We start from the raw sequence: 15,173 nt of genomic DNA, 5'->3' as shown, positions 1-15,173 counted from the left end.
CCAGGTAAAGAAAGATAAGAGCAGCCATGGCACCTCTCAGCACTCCACACCCCGTACCGCTCCACTCAAATAAGTGTGTCATGTTTTAATATCTCTCTTTCTTTTATTAATAGGTACAAGTCTTAATTTGTTAAGCCAAAGTGTTATTGACCAGTGTTTACCCCTCTTTAAATGTATCATGAGTGTGAGGTTAAAATGTATGCAATGCTTAAATGTCTTCATAAATCCTGAAAACGATTTAATTTGGAATATAACCTAGTTACTGTACGGTGTTCAATCATTGGATTGAAGGTCAAATGGAGAAATATGTGTGTGAAATGATCGTGTAAATTAGGAATTTAGATAGCAAATACATTCGATTGTAGACTTCAAATGGCCGCCGGGCAAGACACATGACGTAATCCCGAGGGATTGGCTTAGAGAAACACCCTGTTTCACCTTGTGACAAAACCAGCAGACAGCCATATTGTAGATGTGTCTCCTCGGACAAATATCTCAACTATTAATTTGCTCAGAATTTCCTTTTTGTAACTTTTCTTCTTTTTCGTTTACTTAAACCGTCTCGATCGCGAAGCACGCTGTGAGTCAAGTTTTTTGATTTATTTTCATAATCACCTAAGTTTCAATTAGCTTTTGCTGTCCAACAACCAGATTTCTTGAGTAAATTTTAACTACTCAAGTTTAGCGAAAGGCCAGCAACCAATTATCTTTGATCGCACGGTCCCTTTATTATACAGATAATCACAGTCTATCCATGACAGCCAATCAGTGATGACCATTTTTCCGTTCATGCTTTCCTTATCTGTTTGTATTGATTTTCTATTATTTAATTGTTTATTTTTCATTTATTTAAATCAATTTAACTCAATTTGGAGTCCTTTCTGTTGATTGCTCGAACCGGAGCGCGCATCGCCTCGAGGTCAGGCCCCAGTAGCCCTGACCAGCATACTTGAACAATCAGACACAGGAAAGGAGGCTTCAGAACTTCCTTACACAATCCTAGCGGTTCAGTTGGACTTAAAACATGAATCTCTCATCTAGGATTATTCAATCATTCAGAGGGGTCTGCCCTTCCAACAGAGTTTGTGCCACCTAACCGAGAAAAGCGCTGCATGAAAATTCTACTTGTCTACGGCCATTGCACACCGATCACACAAAGACCTGATACTAACGCTTTTTAATCGCTGGAATTAATAATAATCTATAAATACATTGCACCTATTGACAGGAGGAGGGCGGTGCCGGCTCTTCTCCATGGGTCTGAAGGAGAAGCCAGGGAATGCAGTGGTGGGTTGGTCCCATCAACCAGAGGATGATGCAGGAGATACTCACAATCTATTAATGTGTATTTGTGACCCACCGCAGCAGAACCCGCATCATTTGCATTTCTAAAATCGCCAGGAGCAGCCAAATAAGTTGGAAAAAACAGATTTCCAGATTCGTGTTCCTTTGGGTTGTGTTTTTTATCCCTCAACGTATTTTCAAAACCGAGTTTGATTTATAAATAGTAGAAAAATGTTAAACCGTCATGTAAAATATTCCCGTTAGAATACATGAGGAAACGCAGTTCACTAAACGAGACGCTGAACAGCGCTGAACAATGCCGATGGATCTTTTCCTTTAAAGCGAGCTTCCAGGTGAAAATCATTCCTCCATATTTCATGTGATGTGAAGTCACAATGTGAAACCGTTTTGATAGAGTTCAACCTTTAAATCGTACTACTTTTACATACACACAGAGACATCATTGTGGAGGGGGCATGTACTAATGTATACCAATGAAGAAGTCATGCTGACGTCACTTCCGTAAACAAGCCGAGGATCCGGTTTCACTTGTCTGTGAAAACTTTGGTCTCCGTGTTGTTATGGATTACGAGAAGCAGGTAGAGGAAGATCTAAATCATATCGCGGACCTCAATCTGACCAGTGGGATAGATCCAATTCAGTGTAAGCAGCGTATACTGGACTTCATTTTCCACGATGATATTCAGTTCTCTGACAGCGACGCAGTGAACGACAGCGATGCTGAAACTGATACCACCGTTCCCGGACTTGGAGAACATTTCAAACAGCGGATTTTGACCTGAATGTGACGACAGAATGGAATATTTTCAAGAACCACCGGAGGAGACCGACGACATGCCTGTTGTTGTTACAACCGAAGAAGTTGATGACGTGATGAAGTCCGTTGAGGTTGGTGATGCAGATTATGAGCAAGTAGTAATGCACAAGATTCTCAAGTTTACCTGCAAATGCAGCCAGGGTCCAAAAGAAAATGAAACGAGGCTCCAAACAGGCTCTCAGTGTGTAGCTGGAGTAGGGTTGGGGTTAGCTCATATAATAACTCCAACAACTTTAAAGATATTTGGCATACGGACGTTAAAATATTAAATGACACACCCAGGCTGATATACAGAGACTCAAATTATTGATAGACTCTACATTTTGTATGTTTTGTGTTATCCACACTTTTAAACTTCTAAATAATTCCAGTTTTATAGAAAATGTTTATTCTTACTGTTAAAAAAAAGCCATTTTAAAAACAAAAGATGTTGTGTGTCGTTGATGCTGTTCAACATTCCCTCAAAACACAAGAACAATGCAGAGATTGCCCCATTCAGCAGGGTGTAAGTCTCCATTCAGTAGGGTGTCAAGTAGCCATGTGACATTCTGGGAGCTGGCTGAATGAAGCCAAGTGTGGGGGAAAACTTTGAAGGTGATTATCTCAGAATCACAGTTTGCCACACCCTTGTCATTAACAAGTTATAGCTTTAAAAATATTTGCTTGGTTTGCACAAGTGATAATGATGATTTGTTTTGAAGCTCTGATTCTTCACTTCCAAATTATGTTGAAAAAAGTCAAAAGCCAACAAATGTACCTAAAGTCTGCGGTAGGTCACATTTATTCAGCTGTTTCTGTAAAAATGAGTTTTCTGATTATTTTTTGTTATCAGTTATTTGTGGTTTGAATATTTAATGCATAAAAAACACAATGTATATATTCTTGTAAATTTGATAAAACATGTTAAAAGCTTAATAATACTTTAGAAATAAATTTACATATTTCTATCCTACATAAATCTATTGCTTGACAAGTCAGACTGACCAGAGCTCACACTTAGTGACTCCAAGCAGCAAGGACAGGTACAGTGCACCAGACAATAACGTTTATAAAACCAATTCCCAAGTATGAAGTCAAATATAGGTCTAAAAAGTCTATTCCTGGACATATTTGTTTTCCTGCTGGAATGATATTTTCTTTATTTATTTTATTATTATATATATATATATATATATATATATATATATATATATATATATATACACACACACACACACACACACACACACACATAAACGACAGTACTTGATAAAGTTAATTTTGAACGAGTCATCCGACAAAGTTCAAATCGAACGACTCTCGATCAACTCCGAACCAATCCCACTGCGCCGACGCTTCAGATACTTCAACCTCCAACTTTGCCTGGAGTGCTACCTCTGTAGGCTGCCCCGGAACAGGACAACGGAATACCCAAACAAAGCGCATCTCTACCAGCCTCCAACTGTGCTAGAGCACTACCTCTGCAGGCTGCCTCCGAACGGGACAACGGAATACCCAAACCAAGCGCATCTCTACCAACCTCTGACTGTGCTAGAGCTCTACCGCTGCAGGCTGCCTCTGAGCGGCACAACGGAATACCAAAGCACATTTCAACATTTCGACAAATTTTCAGATACAAGACCTTCATTGTAAGCGGCCGTGCGAGCATTCAGAGTGCCACGGATGGATTTATCCACCCATGGTTTCTGGTTAGGGAAATATCCGAACTTTCGCCGTGGGTACGATGCTGTCCACTAACGTAGCTATGAAGCTCATAGCTACTTCTGTAAACTCGCTGACGTCCTTGAAACTTGACTGGAACATGTCCAAGCCTACGTCATTCAGAGCATCCTGAAGCATGGCCTCTGATTGGTCCGACCACCACTTTACGGCCCTCGTCACGACCATTCCACGTACAATGCAAGGCTTGTAAACAGGAAGTAACAAGATGCCCGCATACCGACTTCCAGTATAATCCAAAAGCAGAGAGCGAGACAGTCTTGTATCCGTTCTTGTAAGGTGTGTAACAGTGGTCCAAAGTTCTTTCTCCCCGGTGGCACATGTGATGTGTTGATGGAAATTAGGAAGAACTTTTTTAAGATTCGCCCTGTTAAAGTCCCCAGTCACCGCCACAGCCGCGTCAGGATGTTTGTTCTGAAGTCCGACGTTACAGTTTCTCGTATACCATTGTAATGTAATCCTCGCTAGAAGGTTATCCATTCTGTTCTCCAGGGACTGGACAATGGCAAGAAGGATGCTTGGTAGAGGTAGACGGTAAGGTAGATCATTATTCTGACCCGAATATCGCCTCATTTACCTCAGTGCTTCCTCCATGGGCCCACCTGTGGAAACATTGGCTCCATTGTTGTTGCTGTTGTTTACCTTGCTGATCGTGTTGGCATGTAAAATCTCCGGCAGCCACTCTGGATCCGCGGATACAAAGCCCCAAAGTTGTCCTTTCAGAGAAATGTTTATATGCACGAGTTCATCGTGGTCATAGGAGACCACTGCCGATGAGTTTTTTGGCGGACATAGTGATATAAAACGGAAAAAATACTAAAATGTGCGTAATCGACAGGGAGCGCCCATGCAGGCGACCACAAGGGGGCGGCGCCACAATCGCAGTCAGAACAGATTAACAGATGATAAATGCACCGTGAGTTGGAGTTGGTGTCTGATAGATTTGAACCTTTGACCTTTAGATTAGAACTTAAAATTATATTTAATCGCACGGTCCATTTATTACAGTGGTGTCCAAACGTTTTTTAAAGAGGGCCAGATTTGACAATGTAAAGATGCCAAGGTGCCAATGGCCCCTGCTGACATTGTTTTAACAATAAAAGTTACATACAAATGCACTGTTCTATACCAATTTCATTTTCAATGTCACATTATCATTTTTTAAAATGGCAATGTAACCAACTAGGCCAATTAGGCGTGAACAAATCTAAAAACCAATTCTGGCTTTCTTTCACATCTTGAGTCAGATAACACAGAACAAACTGTATGGAATACCTTAAAATTCCATGAAGTTGATAAAAATCTTAACCTCATGTTCATTTTAAACATGACTTTTTGTGAGTAATAAAAAGTCTGTTGACATTTAAGTTTCAAACATATGACTCGCTCTTGTCTTTCACAAAATCACTCACAAGTGTCACAAGTCTACGTGCATATATTTATAATGTGCTTTTGGCTTTTCACTGTTAATAGTGACAAATGTTACCATTCAAAACACTCTGATTGACCAAGAAACAGATAACTTACTGACACTAATGAGAAGGGTGATACTGAGATCTGGATTTCAGTAGACAGGCCAGGTCTGGTTTGAGGGCAGTGGTTGAGATGCGTAAAATGTCACGTAGGTGGAAGTCACTTAGTCTTGACCTCAAGCAGTTCTTGTTTAAGTTCATGACAGAGAATGTCTGCTCACACAAATTTGTGGAGCCGAATAAGATTAGCATTTTCTTTGCAAATGTTAGCATTTCAGGAAAGCCTCCTTTATCCAGCGGCCGGTAAAAGTCAACAAGAGAAAGCTGCTGGTGTCTGCTGCGCCACTCGTTGTCACTGCAGCTCAATGAGCTGCAGCTGCAGATGTGGCGGAGCATCATCAGGGTCCATGGAGAAGGGAGAAGACAAAAGCAACATGTCCTTGTGGACAATCCACTTCGTTCACCAACCATGGCAGGCGCACCATTGGTAATAATCCCACTAACTTTACTCCATGGTAGTTTCATATCAACAACAGCTGTACAAACAAAAATGAATAAATCTGATCCTCTTGTTTAGCCTTTAAGGCTTTGGAGGTCAAGCGGGTCCTCTGTTACGTTCATGTCATCGTCAACTCCTCTCAAAAAAATCAGTAGCTGTGCAGTGTCAGGTGCATCTGTGCTTTCATTGCAGGCTCATGAAAAATAATCAAACATCACTGCCCTGTTCCCCAATTGTCTCTGAATATCTGATGATATGTCCTCAAGTCTCTGTGCAACAGTGTTACGAGCCAGGCAAACATTAGCAAATTCTTGCTTTTCCTCAGGGAAAATGTTCTCCACCATTTTCAAGACAGTCTTTAATGAACACATCCAACAAGTTGCTGCCAAGACCGCTGCCCGTGTAAACCTCCTGAAGAGACTGGCTGGCACTGGATGGGGTGCAAACTTCACCACCTTGCGCACCTCTACCCTTGCCCTCGCATACTCCACGGCTGAGTATGCCGCCCCTGCATGGAGTCACAGCAGCCATACAGCCTGTGTTGATGTTGTGCTTAACACCGCCATGAGGCTAATTAGTGGTGCCCTGCCATCAACCCCTGTCGAGTTTCTCCCCATACTGTCTGGCATTCCACCTCCAGAGCTCCGTCGTAACTTCCTGACCTTGAAGCTGGCCTGCAAGAGTGCAAATGAGCCAACAAGCCTGATCCCCCCGCCTGCTGAATATGGCCACCAGAGACTCAAACGCAGACACTTCTCCACCGAAGCTAGGAGACTCCTTACCACGAGCCCTCCACACCCTGGATGGATCCTTGACTGCTGGAACAAGCAATGGTCCGAGTCAACCTCCACGTTGAGGAAGTTCATCAACTCCCCTTCAACCAATCCGCCTGGGTGTGACCGACCACGGAATGCCTGGGTCAACCTCAACAGATTTAGCTCTGGAGTAGCAAAGACCCAAACCTATCTGCATATGATTGGAGTGTCTGCCACAAATCTCTGTGAATGCGGAAAACCACAGACTGTTGAACACATCATTGATGAATGCCCAACCTTCAAATCACCACATGGAGTCAGCGGCCTCATTGAACTGGATGACGATACCACTTCATGGCTAATGTCCCAATTGCCTGTGTAGCCCTAAACGAACGAACGAATGAACATAGCCTCTGTGAAAGGTTTGCTGTTTGTTGATTTACATGCTCACTTGGTAGCTTGCTTTGGTGACGTTTTCATCTGACTCACAGGCCCGCGTGAAGAGTCGCTGTTGTGTGGCCAAAGCAGCATGGAGTTGCTTCACTTTTCAATGCGCTCATTGCCTGTTAGCTTGTCGTATGCGTTATCATGTATTGTCTGGTAGTGTCTCTTTACATTGAATTCCTTAAACAAGGCAACAGCCTCCTGACAAATGAGGCAAACACAAATGCTTTGATTTTAAGTGAAAAACTATTGTAATTCCCATCTCTCCTGGAGGCGGCGGCCCTCGCTGTCAATTTTCCTCTTTGTATTTACAGGTGCCATGGCAGAAACGAGAAGGGTTCTCAGAAGTCACAGAGCGAGATAGAGTTAGAGTGGTGCTGCCACGATGAGGTGAAAGCAGAAATTGCATTTTGAACCTTTTATGATTTATTTATTCTGTTTGACAGCTCTAGCGGGCCAAAAGTGATACATTATAAAACCGAAGTTGCGGGCCATATGAAATCTGACCACGGGCCGTGATTGGCCCCCGGGCCGGACTTCAGACATGTCTGCTTTATTATATAGATAATCACACAATCTATCCATTACAGCCAAAAAGGGATGGCTTTATTTTCCGTTACTGCTTTCCTTATTGGTTTGTATTGATTTTCTATTATTTTATATTTTATTTGTAATTTCTTTACATTACATTTTCTTACACACTATTTTAGTAAATAAATAAATGCAACGAACCGCACACTTTAGATATGAGATTGAGTGACTTACTTACATTAAACAAATTTGTTTCCTTCGAATAAGGAAAATGAAGGTGGTGCCCTAAAGAGAAAATGATTAATTAATGGGTGATTGATTTAATTATTAATAATAAATTAATTATTTAATATTAAACCGTGATTGCAGTTCACATGACATTTAGCAGACGCTTTTATCCAAAGCGACTTACAATTGTTCAAACACCAACGGACGCAGTCATCAGGAGCAATTAGGGGTTAAGTGTCTTGCTCAAGGACACTACAGCATGCTAGCAGGAGGAGCCTGGGATCCAACTAGCAACCTTTAGATCACTAGACCACCAGCTCTACCGCCTGAGCTACCATCTGCGCCTACCAACACGATACAACAGGATACTATACATTACACGATACTATACATAACACAATACGATATATACCACGATGCATAACACCATATGATACAATACACGATATGATGCAAAACACAAAATGATACATTACATGATAGGATACATAACACAATACCATACATAACACGATACTATACATAACATGACGCTATAAATAACACGATGAATAACACGATACAATGCAAAATACAATATGATAAAAAACACGATACGATACATTACATGATAGGATACATAACACAATACAATACAACACATAACACGATACATAACGCTACAGTACATAACACAACACCATACATAACAGGAAACGATACATAACACAAAACATTACATAACACCATATCTAACACACAAAACGATACATAACACCATAAATAACACACAAAACAATTCATAACACGATACGATACATAACACTATATGACTCATTATTTTATTTATTTCACCTTTATTTCGTTCTCGGGGTACATTGAGGGGTGAACCCTCATTTTCAAAGATGACGTTAGGCAGAATAAACAAATAAATAAATAACAGAAATAAAAAACTAAAATAAGTCAAGAAGACAATAAGAACACAAACACCTACATCGGTTAAAACAATTCCAATTACATTCTAAAACAATGAGATTTATAAGAATTTATAAAATGTCCCAATGGTATCAAGGAATCAATATTTAAAGTGTATTGTAGGTTAATCCAGAGAGGAGGACAACATTTAAAAGCAGTCTTTCAGAGTTCTGAGTTGACCCACGGATCATCTCACGTAAACCATTCCTGATGTCCATTGATGTGTAATAGTGAAGTCATGTAAACTGGTCATTTTTTAGGAGCACTTTGTAAATTAACTTATACTGGTGTTGATCTCATCTGGCAGGGTGAGAGGGAGAGAGGTGAGAGAGAGGGCCAGACAACTTTTTCTCAAGAGTACAATGATGGTACTGTAGGCATCAGCAGAGTGATGTACAGGGTCTCAAGGCCTGATGGTGGTAACAGCTGCATGTCTATATATTACACCACCATGATCCAAGACAAGGAGTAATACAGTCTCAACAATTATTTTTCTACTAAACATGGGAAAGAAAGCAGCTTCTATTTCCATAAAGTAATAAGGACTAAGCTTTCTAACCAGTTTATCAATATGAACTTTAAAAGTGAGTTCACCATCGCCCAGATGCCTAGTATTTATACAGTAGTTTATTTATTTATCATTTATAGTGTGGGACTCTTTCAATAGCTGTACTGAGTAAAGTGCTAATATGAAGTTTGCTATGATCCCTTTCCTTAGCTCTTGTGAATAGCATATATCTTGTTTTTCAGCATTTAACACAAGTTTGAGATCGATAAGTGCCTCTTGAAGAACATTAAAAGAAAGTTGCAGATTGTCAATAGCCAATTGTACGGCAAACCAACAATATCAGATAGTGTCACCTGCATACAGATGGACACTTCAGGTATTCAAAGACCGGACAATATCACTGATATAAATTGTGAAAAGGACCGGTCCTAAGATCGAATCTTGAGGGACACCTTTTGTTATCGATAAAAATGCAGATTGAACATTACCCGTTTTCACACAATGCTGTCTATCAGAGAGGTGGTTTTGGAACCATCGATAAGCATTGGGGTCACAGCCAATAATATGATACATAGCACGACGCGATACATAACACAATACGAGACATACCACAATACAAGACATAACGCTATACGTTAGGATACATAACACGATGCAACACATAACACAACACCATACATAACACGTTACAATTAGGGCTGCCCTCTGAAAATCAACGTGGCAAATCAATGTTCGGAAACCCGTCAGTCGACTGAAATTCTTCAAGTCGAGCAGTTTTTTCTTTTGTTTTGTTTTTTTACAGTCAGTGTGCATTAAAAAAACAGGATAAAACCGATGGAAGCTCCCAAAATGCACAGGGATTACATTTCAATGAGAAATTATAAATAAGGGGAATAATAAATGTATTTTTATATGTGGGAATCGTCCACGTCCACGTCCCGTTCCGCACGCTTTCCTAACCCTAACCCCATTACGCACGCTTTCATAACCCTAACCCCGTTACGCACACTTTCCTAACCCTAACCCCGTTACGCACTCATTCTTCACCCTCAAGAGGTTTATTTGTCACATACATATACATACTTTCATACATATATGCAGTGAAATGTCAAACTAACCCTAATCCCGTTACTCACGGTGTCGTTCTGCAGCTTATTGTTGTGCATGTAAATGCACTGACGCATGTTGGAAAGAAGCCATGTACGCCTGCATCTGAAAATACTCAGTCACACAGTCAAGGTAGAAGCAAATATCTGAAATATTAAAAGTTGCCTCATCAGCAGGCAGAGCTATCCCACAATCCCCTGCACCAGAGGGTCCTGCCCCCTCAGGTGATGTTTGTAATTACTGGGTGGAGGAGGTAAGAGGTACGCAGTAATACACAGGAAGAACCGCGACACCCCTTTAATTAAAGCTAAGAGCAGTAATTACTAAGAATCAGTCAAGAGCAGCTTAATACCCACAGAGCCAGAAGTACAAAGTTAATACACAGTCCAACCAGAAGTACATGGTAGACCCAAAAGTACACATAAAATACACAGTCCAACCAGAAGAACACAGTGAATACACAGTACAACCAGAAGTCCACGGTACACCCAGAAGTACACATTAAATACACAGTCCAACCAGAAGTACACGGTAAATACACAGTCCAACCAGAAGTACACAGTAAATACACGGTCCAACCGGAAGTACACGGTACACCCAGAAGTACACTGTAAATACACAGTCCAACCAGAAGTAAACAGTAAACCCAGAAGTACACAGTAAATACACAGTCCAACCAGAAGTATACGGTACACCCAGAAGTACACAGTCAATACTCATTAGCACTTATCATCAGGTAGAATCAGTGGAATCTCTCATAATATGGCCGTATTAGTGGAATACTTTACCGTGTAGTTCTAGAGGGAGACAGACAGGCAGACAGACAGACAGAAAAGCAGGCGGACAGACAGGCAGGCGGAATGGCAAGTAGACAGACAAACAGACAGACAGACAGACAGACCGACAGACACACAGACAGACACACAGACAGAAAGGCAGATATTAAGCTCCCCTTTACACTAATTTTGAATCATACAGAACTTTGTGGAATATCAACAATTCAAGAGCGGAGATACAACAAACTAAATTACAAACTATAAACTAATAACTTTAAACTAATAACTATAAACTATGAACAAATAAATATAAACTAATAACTATAAACTATTAACTCATAACTATTAACTATAAACGAATAACTATAAAGTAATAACTATAAACTATGAATGAATAACTATAAAGTAATAACTATAAACTATTAACTCATAACTATAAACTATAAACTAATAACTATAAACTATGGACTCATAACTATTAACTATAAACGAATAACTATAAAGTGATAACTATAAACTATGAATGAATAACTATAAAGTAATAACTATAAACTATAAACTCATAACTATAAACTATGAACTAATAACTATAAACGAATAACTATAAACTATGAACTAATAACTATAAACTATAAACTATAAACTAAGAACTATAACTATGAACTAATAACTATAAACAAATAACTGTAAAATAATAACTATAAACTATAAACTATAAAATACGAATAAATAACTATAAACGTATAACTATTAACTACAAACTACTAACTATAAACTATTAACTACAAACTACAAACCATAAACTACAAACTATAAAGTAATAACTATAAACTACAAACTATAAATTAATAACTACAACCTTTAAACTAAAACCTAAAAACTATGATCTATAAAATACAGAGAAATTACTATGAAGACTACGTAAAATATAAACTACAGAGTAATAACTATAAACACTATATAAAATATAAACTACAGAGTAATAACTATAACCACTATGTAACATATAAACTACAGAGTAATAACTATAAACACTATATAAAATATAAACTACAGAGTAATAACTATAACCACTATGTAACATATAAACTACAGAGTAATAACTATAAACACTATATAAAATATAAACTACAGAGTAATAACTATAAACACTATATAAAATATAAACTACAGAGTATTAACTATAGACACTATATAACAGATAAACTACAGAGTAATAACTACAACCACAATATAACATATAAACTACAGAGTAATAGGGATAAACACTATATAAAATATAAACTACAGAGTAATAACTATAACCACTAGGTAACATATAAACTACAGAGTAATAACTATAAACACTATATAAAATATAAACTACAGAGTAATAACTATAAACACTATGTAACATATAAACTACAGAGTATTAACTATAGACACTATATAACAGATAAACTACAGAGTAATAACTACAACCACAATATAACATATAAACTACTGAGTAACAACTATAAATACTACATAACCTATAAACTACAGAGTAATAAGGATAAACACTATATAAAATATAAACTACAGAGTATTAACTATAGACACTATATAACAGATAAACTACAGAGTAATAACTACAACCACAATATAACATATAAACTACAGAGTAATTACTGTAAACTACCACAGAGATCCACAGTAAAAGGTGAAACATCAGACTGAAGATCCAGGGGGTGCCTGGTCCGAACCCTGAAGACCCAGCTCCAGTCCTCTAGGATCCGGACTCAGGTCCAGCCCCGGTCCGGTCCTTCTGGATCCAGCCCCGGTCCGGTCCTGCGGGCTGGATCCAGATCCAGAGCCGTCTAAACCCAGAAGATCCGGACCCAGCCTGGTCTAATCCAAAGCCCCAGCCCGGCGCTCCGGGATCCGGACCCCGCTCAACCATGCGGACTCACCGTGCTGCTGCTGCGGGACATGCAGCGCTCTCTTTCCGGGTTGAGAATCCCCCAGATCCCGCTGGAACCAAGTCCTCGGAGAACAACCGAAGGGGGAGAGGGTCCAGGTCCGGGTCCGGGTGGGAAGGAGGAGAAGAAGGAGAACAAACAGAGAAGTCTGCTCCGGAGGAGGAGGGGCGGGGGCGGGGCTTCTTCAGTCCCCGCCCTCTTAACCCCCTCACTGCCACGCTGCAGCTTGGCTGCTCTGCACAGGTTCTACTGCAGTACAAGTACAAAACAAGTACAACACAAGTCAAACACAAGTCAAAAACAAATACAATGCAAATACAATACAAGGACAATACAAGTACAAAACAAGTACAACACAAGTAAAAACAAGTACAACACAAGTACAAAACAAGTACAAACAAATACAATGCAAGTACAATACAAGTACAAAACAAGTACAATACAAGTACAAAACAAGTACAATACAAATACAAAACAAGTACAAAACAAATACAACACAAGTACAACACAAGTCGAAAACAAGTCGAAAACAAATACAATGCAAGTACAATACAAGTACAATACAAATACAAAACAAGTACAACACAAGTAAAAACAAGTACAACACAAGTCGAAAACAAGTACAATACAAGTACAATACAAGTACAATACAAGTACACAACAAGTACAATAGAAGTCGAAAACAAGTACAATACAAATACAATACAAGTACAAAACAAGTACAACACACGTAGAATACAATTACAATCAATTACAATACAAGTACAAAACAAGTACAATACAAGTCGAAAACAAGTACAAGTACAAAACAAGTAAAATACAAGCACAATACAAGTGCAATACAAGTGTGTTGTATTGCTTTTGTTGTGTTGTGTTGTAGTTGCATTGTTTGTTGTAGTGTTGTTGTGTTGTTTGTTGTATTGTATTGATGTTGTGTTGTGTTGTGTCATTGTTGTGTGTTGTATTGTGGTTCTGTTATTGTGTTGTGGTATTGTTGGGTTGTTGTGTTGCTGTATGGTTGTTGTGTTGTCTAGTTGTTGCTATGTTTTGTTGTTGTTGTTTTGTTGTATTGTAGTATTGTTGTGTTGCATTATTTTTGTGTTGTTATTACATTGTTGTGTTGCTTTTGTTTTGTTGTATTGTGGTATTGTTGTGCTGTTGCATTGTGTTGTTCTTGTTGTCTTGATTTGTTGTTGTTTGTTGCTGTGTTGTGGTATTGTTGGGTTGTTGTGGTATTGTTGGGTTGTTGTGTTGCTGTATGGTTGTTGTGTTGTCTAGTTTTGCTGTTTTGTTGTTGTTATATTGTAGTATTTTGTGGTGTATTTTGGTATTGTTGTGATGTTTTTGTGTTGTGTTATTGTTGCGTTGTATTATTGTGTTGTTTGTGTGTTCTTGTTTTGTTGTTGTGTTATTGATTAGTTTGTATTGTCGTGTTGTTGTTATTGTTGTGTTATTTTTTTGTTGTGTCGTTGTATTGTTGTGGTGTTGTGGCATTGTTGTGTTGTATCGGTGTATTGTTCTTGTGTTCTTGTTTTGTTGTTGTGTTGTTGAATTTTGTATTTTGTAAGTTGTATTTTGTGGTGGTGTTGTGTTGCATTATTTTTGTGTTGTTGTTGCATTTTTGTTGCTTTTGGATTGTTGTATTGTGGGATTGTTTGATGTTTTGTGTTGTATTATTGCTGTGTTGTTGTTTTGTTGTTGCATTGGTGTGTTGGTTTTGTATTGTTGCATTGTGGGATTGTTGTGATGTTTTTGTGCTGTGTTTTTGTTGTTGCATTGTTGTGTTGTATTATTGTGTTGTTCTTATGTTGTTTTGTTAATTTGTTGTATTGTAGTATTTTGAGGTGTTGTTGTGTTATTGTTGTGTTGTTTATTGTATTTTTGTGTTGTTGCTGTGTTGTTGTTGTGTTGTATTGATTTTGTATTCTTGTGTTATTTTGTGTTCTTAACGTGTTGTTATATTGTTGTGGTGTTGTTGTGTAGTTTTGTGATGTTGTATTGTTTTTCTTTTGTTGTGTTATTATTGTTCTAGTGTTATTATGTTGTTGTGTTTTTGTTGTATTGTTATGGTGTTATGTCATTGTTGTTTTGTTGTATTGTAGTATTGTTGTGCTGTCG

This window comes from Zeus faber (assembly GCF_960531495.2).
Source record: "Zeus faber genome assembly, chromosome: 2".
NCBI lineage: Eukaryota > Metazoa > Chordata > Actinopteri > Zeiformes > Zeidae > Zeus > Zeus faber.
Note: the sequence above shows the minus strand (reverse complement) of the source record.